Source organism: Thermobia domestica, chromosome 8 (assembly GCF_964235325.1).
Source record: "Thermobia domestica chromosome 8, izTheDome1.hap1.1, whole genome shotgun sequence".
Lineage (NCBI taxonomy): Eukaryota > Metazoa > Arthropoda > Insecta > Zygentoma > Lepismatidae > Thermobia > Thermobia domestica.
Window position 1 is genome coordinate 15,982,326 of NC_137461.1, and position 9,387 is coordinate 15,991,712.

The 9,387-nt window shown below is 34.8% G+C and overlaps 1 protein-coding gene across 1 annotated transcript in view; it reads right to left on the bottom strand.

Annotated features, from left to right (window-relative positions):
* LOC145692708 (uncharacterized) overlaps window positions 1-9,087 on the bottom strand; it is a 49,217-nt gene extending 40,130 nt beyond the window's left edge. The window contains exon 1 of the mRNA XM_081768118.1: window positions 9,018-9,087. The gene's annotated coding sequence lies outside the window, so the exon portion shown is untranslated. The remainder of the gene's footprint in view (window positions 1-9,017) is intronic.
* Window positions 9,088-9,387: the final 300 nt, after the last annotated feature.

Here is a 9,387-nt window from a genome sequence, read left to right on the forward strand (position 1 = left end):
CCACCTTTAATATGTTTTTACTTTGACACGCTTTGAATTATAGACAATTTATAATCTTAAATGAATTTTTAAAATAATATGTAATCGAATAAATCATACCCGGCGCCAAAATAACAATTTATTCAGTACAATTCAATTTGATACAAGCATCTTTGACTTATATACTTGTCATTATAGTTTCATCTTGCGATATTTTTTAATGAATAAAACAGTTTTTCTTCAATCAATTTATAAGCAGTTGCGAACGTAGTATTAGGATCATACACCCTAACTGCTAATTTTCACATAAATTCATTTGCTTATTTTATGAGAATTTTTGTTTTCATATGAACTAAACTTTACAATTTTTCGTTGCTCTCTGCTTCTCTAGTGGGCTTCAGATGCATTTTGTTATGTTATTCCGCACCTTGTAAATCACATTTCAGGGTTTCATAATAAGTCACATATCAATGTTTGTTTCGCATATAAACACTACTATATTTTTTTTATCTAACGCAGCATTTCTCAACCTATGGGGTGTGACTCACTGCTGGTTACTGAGAGAATGTTTGCTGGATAACATTTTATTATCAGTGAGAGCTTTTACCTATAGGGTAATTTGGTGTATTTCCAGTATTTGGGGAATTCCTACCTACGTCCGTAAGTTTGCAACACTGTAGTTGATGATGTATGGAGCATGAACATCAGATGTAAGGTCACTGGAAATGAAATGAAATCTTTCAGTTTTATGCCGGTTAGGCTAAAGGAGACGGTGATGATGAGAAATGAATGAAATGGTGGAATGAAGAAAGTGGGAGGAAACAGGGGAAACTCGATAAAACCACACGAGCACGGTGTTTGTCCACCACAAAGTCCACACGGCGCGAGCTGGGATTGAACCAGTTACCCCAAGCACCGGAGTTGAACACTCTACCACTGAGCCACCGCGCCCCCGTAAGGTCACTGGATCGCACGTCAAATTTTAGATATTCTCGGCTGCTTTCTTTCTTTCTAGCATAATGTTAAAATTTGATGCAGTAATAAATCACTGGCTTATTTTATCACAAGTTCACACATTTAGTCCATATGAGGAGAAGGGTGTCGTGAGTCAGAATGGCGAAGGGGACAGTGTGTGTGTGAGTCAAAGTGGGTCACGGTGGGTGGTGGGTTACAGTGGGTCATGTCCAGAAATCTTGACCCACTGACCCATTCCATCTCTGAACAACGCATCAGAGATATCATTACCACAATCACACCGGCAAGAGATTCAACACCGACTTCATATTTTGCGTGTTACCAGGAGTGTACATGTTGAAGCGTATTAACTGTATTAAAGTTTATGTATGGCTCAAAACTTAATAAGTAGAAGCATATGTGGTATAACGAATGTTCCATTTAGTGCATCCAATTAAGAGTTACATTATTTTGTTATCAGGGTATACATTTATGGACACCCGGTACAATATTTCAAAGAGAATTAACTATTTTTATGTATATTGATTGTTTTCCTTAAGCAGTGGCGGCGATTGGACGTTAAAAGTGGGGGGCAAGACGATCTGAATATTTGTGTATAAATGTTAGTTTTCCTGGTTGTTTCTAACATTGACGAAAGGGTGTATAACTAATAGGATACTATCTTCTTCAGTTAAAATACCGTATATCGTATTTCATATTTTATTAACTAAATTGACAAGAGCAACGCAAGTAGGTACTACCCCTTTGTACTCTTAAAGAACGAAAGTGTAAGAAGAGATTTGATTCCTGTAGATTTCTTAACTCCACAGGAAGACAAATAAAATAAACATACTCACGCAATGGCAAACATTATATGGCACCATTTTTTTTTTCTATGAACCAGTAATACATAAAAAACTTAACATTTCCAAATGAAACCATACACATTAAGAGATCACTTCAAAAAAGTGGGGGGTCAATTGCTCCCTCTTTCCCCCCCCTAATCGCCGCCCATGTCCTTAAGCCTTCGGCTCGCATTACTTACACTGAACGTTAAAATCATTCTTAATTACAAATTAGTAATGTTTACATTTAACTTCGTTTCTAAGTTTCTGCACCGACTAAGTTGGGGTTACAAAAATACTAATTCTCAAATCTAAATATAGTTGCAGATCTTGTCCTACTATGAAAGAAAAAGAATATCTTTCAGTTTAACGTCCAACAATTATACTCTTTAGGCTAAGGGAGACGGGTGATTACGGGAAGGGAGTGATACTGGAAGAGACGAGGAATGAGAATGTAGAAGGAAAGGGGCGTACCCCGAGAAAACTCACGAAAACGATGTTGTCCACCACAAACTTACTTGGACGAGGATTTATCCTGTATTTTCAAACAATGAAATTAAAACAATGCAGTTGTTAACTTTCAGCAATCGTAAGTAACAATATTTCTTTTAAAATTTGCAAACTACCTGCATGCTGGTGCCATCTGTTGGCGTCAGACACGTTAGAGCACGTAGTGACATCTATCAGAGCGACTGTGATCTATTAGCGATGATTGCATGGAGACAGAATCGTTCTTGTATAAGAATAAGAATAACTTTATATCGTTGTTGTTTAAGGGTCTTCACTACAGCGAAATTAAACTACCGCTAATTTTAAAGTTTTTCTGTAATATCTTCAAAACAAATAAAAATATTCGAAAAGCAGAAACGTAGTGAACTAAACAATACGATTTTCCATGTCATACCATTATCACAACTCATCTATCTGCTTTCGATTTGCAACTGTAGATAGATTTAGCTTTTTTTTTTTTTTTTTTTTTGCGCGCGCGTTCTGTAAATAGCGGCATACCAAAAGCAGATAGGTGAATTGTGGTAAAGGTATCAATGCAAAATCATGTGTTCTAGTTCACTACGTTTCTGCTTTTCAAATATTTTTATTTGTTTTGAAGATATTATGGAAAAACTTTAAAATTATCGGTAGTTTAATTCCGCTGTAGTGAAGACCCTTAACTGACTACCAAACAAATATTACAATTTTTTTGACATGAACAATAATAAAAATAAAGTAATTATAGCATGATACTTGCAATACTCACAATATATAAAAGTATTCGAAGAATTAAACATTCAGAAATTGAGTCTAATGCTTTAAAATGTCAGAAAAAGCTATAAATATCATATAGGATTGAAACAACTAATCTTAGACATATTAAAAGTCCACATATACATATATACAGTATTTTTCTTTTTTTTAAAAAAAAACAATAGTTTAGTTTCGCCTTAATTAGTATACGTTACCTCGAAAGTTAAGCTAAACTTGTCACCATTTTCTTTCAACATATATCCTTACGCTGTATAATATCCTCACCGTAACAAATAAAGTTAAAATAATAATAATAATAATAATAATAATAATAATAATAATAATAATAATAATAATAATAATAATAATAATAATAATAATAATAATAATAATAATAATTTTGTTTAGTTTGCCCACAACCACTCCAGACCCCATACTATATTTTCAATGCAATATTCAAGTATTTCGTTATGAATAAGCATGTAGCGACTTCTATTAACATCAGACAAGAAGTTAATAGTCCAGATAGCGGCATCTATTGGCGTTGACTGTTTACCATTAGGAATTTGCATGCACTGAGATGTGTGCCCTTTATTAGAAGGAATTCTCATTGTGCCCCTTGTCTTTCTACAACCAAACATTACAAATCTCCTAATCATGGTTGTATAACATTCCAGGATAGCATGACGGTCAGACTAACATTTTCCTTTATTCTTATTGTTAAAATGTATGAGGATTCGATTTGATACTGGAATTTTTTGAGAAAAGTGGTAGGAATGTTGATAAAATGTTTACTAGTTATTATTTAATAAGAATTGAATTTCCGACGAGGCAAACAAAGCCAACGTCCCAAACAACACAGAACTCAGAGAGACCACAAAGGAAAAAGAAAATTAACATTTGGAACAATTAATTCTTTCTACTAAATAATCATGAGCATCACCAAAGTAAAATTTATCATATTGTACAGCTACAGCGATTATCTCAGCTGAGATCGTTAATTCGTTAACATCTTAACGGGTAACGGTGCATTTAATGGTAGCAACTCATATTCTATTTTGCACTATTAAAACAAAGGTAGTACAAATGACACATCTTGCCGTTAAATGACAAGCGGCAAATGTCCTGAGGCGGCTGACATCTACCGGACGAAATTAAAATTTCTAGCACGTGATCCTTTTTTACTCTATTAGAGTTTATTGTAAGGTTTTACGTTTTGTCTTCTTTGCCAATTTCTTTATCAGTCTAAAATAGCAAAACAATTTATTTTGAGCAAAACCACTTCGTAGTTCACACTCAAACACTGATCAAAAAGACTTGCGTAACGTCATCTACTAAGCTCTCCGACCTAACGCTCACAACATTTGGCGAATGAATGAACACGCTCAGTCAAGTAAATAGTGGCAGTCGTGGGCAAGGGCGCTGATCCTGGGGGCCTGGAGGGAACCTGACCCCCAATGCTCATGTGGGTCCCCATGTATTTTGATAAATATATATTTGTATATGCATTTTATTGTAATATGTATTTTTATGAATATCTATACATAATTTGACATAATTTGAATTCAATTTGTCTTAAAATCCTCATATATGCATGCTTCCTTAAACCCTGTGTGTGCAACCAAACATACATCTCAATGCCCTCCCCCCAAAGTTACAGAAAAATCGGTGCCCTTAGCAAAGGGGCTTCGCTGTAGTCCTGTATCCAGGGGGGTCTAAGGGAGGCCGGGCCCCCCTAAATTTTCGTGGCCCCCTAAAATTTTCACGGTAGGCTTGCGAATGAACTATAATATGGTGATGAACTATAATATGGTTGGATCGGTCCCCCCTAACTTCGGCCGCCCCTCCTACAATTTTGGGCTGGCTACCGGCCTGCTTCGCTCATAGGTTGACTAGGTCCTGGAAGATGTCTAACAGTGTATGTCTAGCTTATTATTGTTATTTATAGCCCCAAAATGTTTATCTATACCTATCTTAAATTTGTTAGAGGGAATGATAAAACAACTCATCGCACGAAATCAGCTCACACGGGTGTTAAAAATTTCGAACTTCCGATAGCGTGCACTACCTTAATGAATGTCTTCCAGGTGATTATACATTTAAAATACTGTAAAGTGAATGCATTCACTCCTTTTAACATTACGTAATAAGAACTATCCTCTTTCAATATTTAAGCGTTGACGTATGTGCCTACTATACAAGAGTAGTTATAACCGGAATATTAGTGAAGCATAACCAGGGACATCTTCAACTATTGTTATTGTTGTTGTCCATAATTATAAAGAAAGGTCAATGACGAAAAAAGAAAGAAAGGATGTCGCACGTGGAAGTACATATTTTATCAGTAGAGCTAACGGTATGTTGTTGTCTGGTCTTCCACTTCGCTCACTAGATGTCAGCACATATATTTGCGAAACAATTTCCTTGTTTGCGTAAGAAGAGACCTTAGGAGAGCCATGGGTCTTTTTTCTTAATTATACAGGGCGTTTCAAAACAACATCGAGAACGTTTGAGAGGTGATTCCTGTCACCAAGATAAGACGAAAAGTATAGACCATCCTGGGTGCACAAATGCTTCCTTTCGGAGTTATAGGCTGCCGAAAGCTCGGAAAAATGAACTTCAAAAGTCCATAACTCCAAAACTATAGGACCTACCGTAGTCAGGTCAAGACTTCACTTAGGAACTAGTATGTGCCCTATACAAATATCCATGTTTCAGAATCCTGCTGTAGTTCCGCAACGAGTTTTACAGAGGTACTTCGTGAGTACTTCAAATTATATGCCCGTAGCCAAACTGCCTATCCAAAAATTGTTGCGTGAGTACCTTAGGATTCTGAAACATGTATTTTTGGATAGCTCACATATTAGTTCCTGAGTCAAGTCTTGACCGGACTACGGTAGATCTCATACTTTTGGAGCTATGGACCTTCAAATTTCATTTTTTCCTGTTTTCGGCAGCCTATAACTCCGAAAGGAAGCATTTGTGTACCCAGGTCGGTCTATACTTTTTTGCCTTATCTTGGTGTCAGGAATCACCTTCCAAACGTTGTCGGTGTTGTTTTGAAACACCCTGTATATTATTATAATTGTATTTCATGTCCCACTGTGATGAGACATGAAGCCACTTTAATACACCTTCATATTATCCGTTGTTTGACCGTCCGTTAAAACACACTGGACGAATGCTTCTTTCATATCTATCCGGGATTTCCACGAATGAAAAATACGGCAAGCAGAGTTTCTACTTCTGGCAAACATTATCACTCATATAGTTACTATATAATCCTATACGCATTTTCTTTATATATATATATATATATATATATATATATAATATATATATATATATATATATATATATATATATATATATAACAAATCTTACTGATTCATGTTACCTTCGTATTGAATCCAATAGATCGTTTGAAATTGCACTAAGGCTGGTTGGTTCAATTGAATCGAAGGCATTTTCGGCACTGAGGCGAAATAGGATAAGATCTAGGTTACCGATTAAAGTGGGATTCGAACCACTGTATCCAAAGCAAATGTCCAGCAAACAGTCGAATATCAAACCACGTGCGTTCCAGTGGTGTTATTCTAATAAGCGCTTAGAGCAGCGTTTCCCAACCGGTGTGCCGTGAATGGGCCACTGCTGTGCCGCGAGGAAATCGAAACAAAATTATTAATTCTATAGCAATCAAATTGCAAAACGTAGGGAAGAATGTATATTTGTATTTTACATTACTATGAACCTCTACTATGAGTCTATAAGTTTAAGTTTCATATCATGTTACTTTTCTGTACATTTCTAATGTTGAAAAAAATATAGATCATTGTTATGCTTCTTTATTGTGGCAGACTATTTCGTAACTTGAAAATTTAAAATGTCGACAAATTACCAACATTTGTGTTTTAAAAGTACAAGAGATTTGTTTGTTCGTTCGTTATTTAGTGATCTTCCTTCTTAGTAAAAGTTAGATATAGTTTTTGAAAAAGAAAGCTTATTTTTAAAATCCCGTGTCCAATATTTCATTGCAATTGTTTTCTATTTTTAAATTAGAATGAAATATAAGCATAATGATTTACCACGAGTAAAAACCAATGATCGAGCTTTCCTCTCTGTGAGAAGATCAGTAATCACAGAAAAACCTCGGTACTTTATGTTTACAAATAATAATATCTATAAGTGTGCCGCGAGAATTCAAGTTACACCCGTAGTGTGCCGCAAGTTGAAAAAGGTTGGGAAACACTGGCTTAGAGGATACAGGTGTTATGTAACAAATTGAATATGTCGGGAAAATTGACTTTCACAACTTTGTCCATTAACACACCGCCTTCATCGTTTCTAAATATCTGTACTCAGACGAGGACTCACTAAATAATATGTTACGTAGTGTGATTAACACATAACGCGTGCATGAACCGCCAGAATGCAATGTTTCAAAAAAATCTAACATAACACTCTTATCCTCTAAGCGTTTCAATTCTTTAACAACCGGTTATATATAGCCGCGGATCCAGGATATGATCAAGGGAGGGCTAAAGCATATACTGTATATATATATATATATATATATATATATATATATATATACTGTAGATAGATTTAATAGATATAATTCTCTTAGGACACGAATTATCCAGGATAGATGGTTGTCGTATTAGAAATAGGCTACCTTAATCCAGCAATGAATCGACAGTTGTTGATAATGGTATGTATCCGTTTCAAATATTAATAACCCAAACCATTATACTAATGTGATCCCAGTTCTCATTCTTGATATCTGAACATTTGAGATTAAGAAATAAACGGTTATAACGTATTCTGTAGCTGTAAGAGTTTCTTAAAACAAATTTACTGTTCCTGGGTATAATTGTGTAAAATTTACTGTTATGTCTAGGTATAACAAACAGTTCTGCGAACTAGAAATATTTTGGCAACCAATTCTAGGGAACCGATAGGAACCGACTGAATAGGAACACTGGCGTTAGCAACTTGGTAACGGAGTCCTGAAATGCAGTGTACAAAAATCCGGTAAAATAAATGCTATCAAGCTCCAATACTCGTGTAATAATTATGATTTACACCCCTCGACAGGAGAAATGTAATATATATTCATTTAGTGGTTGTTAAGAGTACATAAATAAATCAATGACGTAGTGAAGTAGAGCTAAATGTTATACAAATTTGAAGAATCAGGTGAGGTTACCTCTAGATGCACCACTTCTGTGGTTTACTATACAGTAGTCAATCACTTCATTAGAAACTCAACATATTGCTACATTACATCAATTTCCAATAAGAGAAAATTCTTTACTTTGGTCATAGTTCACAAAATGACAACAATAATATAGTAGACCAATTATCAAAATTTAAAAAGTACGTGAAAGACAGTTCATTATATTTCTTTATTTTTGTATAAAGATTAAGAGAAAAGGCAAAAAGAAAAAATGGTCGTATTTTTAAAAATGCGTAATAAAATCTGCATCATGTATGTAATGTGTGTCGTAAATTTGTACCGTGTTCTAATTCCTAAAACTTACGTACTGAAGCAATTTTCCTCGCAACAAATTTCTCTCTGAAAATGTTTTCAAAATCATTTTTTTTTAAAAAATTAGCTGCACCTACATCGCTAGACAATAAAATACGACTCACTTATCCGCTTTCGATTTCCAGCCATTTAGAAAATCGGCATTTATTTTCGCGTTTCTAAATTGTTACAAACGGAAAGATACTAGGTGACTCGTGATAACGGTACCTCATGCAGAATAATATTGTCTAGCGCGCTCTTGTTCCACATTTCGATTTTATCTTTTATCTGTTTGAAGATATCACATAATTAGGATCTACTGTAAAATTAACGGTCTTTTAATTTCGCAGTGATTAGGCCTCTTAAAGTTACTTGAGCATCACAAAATTAACCATTATACACTATGCACTATATCAAACTACGAAATTTGCAAAATAAGTTGTTTTTTTTTTCTGTTTCTGTCTCACCTTAAGTTATTTCCGTTCAGAGAATTCGCCGGCTGTTTTCCTGTCTGTGTTACCAGTGACTTCTTTGGATTACTGAAATGTCTTTTAATTTCCTGTTCACTTCGCGTTCACCCCTCTTCCTTTTTTACCCGTCATTCAATCACCTCATAGGCACCAATAGTAATAATAAAATAAAGGAACCACGTGCAGGAAATAATTTCAAACTTTTTTTTTTTTTTTTTTTTGTAATGATAAACAGAATAATAGGACTTTAAAAGTTTACAGGAAAAATGAATAAAAAAAGATATAAACGGAAGGCTGAGAATGTTTAACAGTTGTCATTACAAGATGTTATCTATCCTGCGTGTTTTACAGGTGTCACTACTCACTA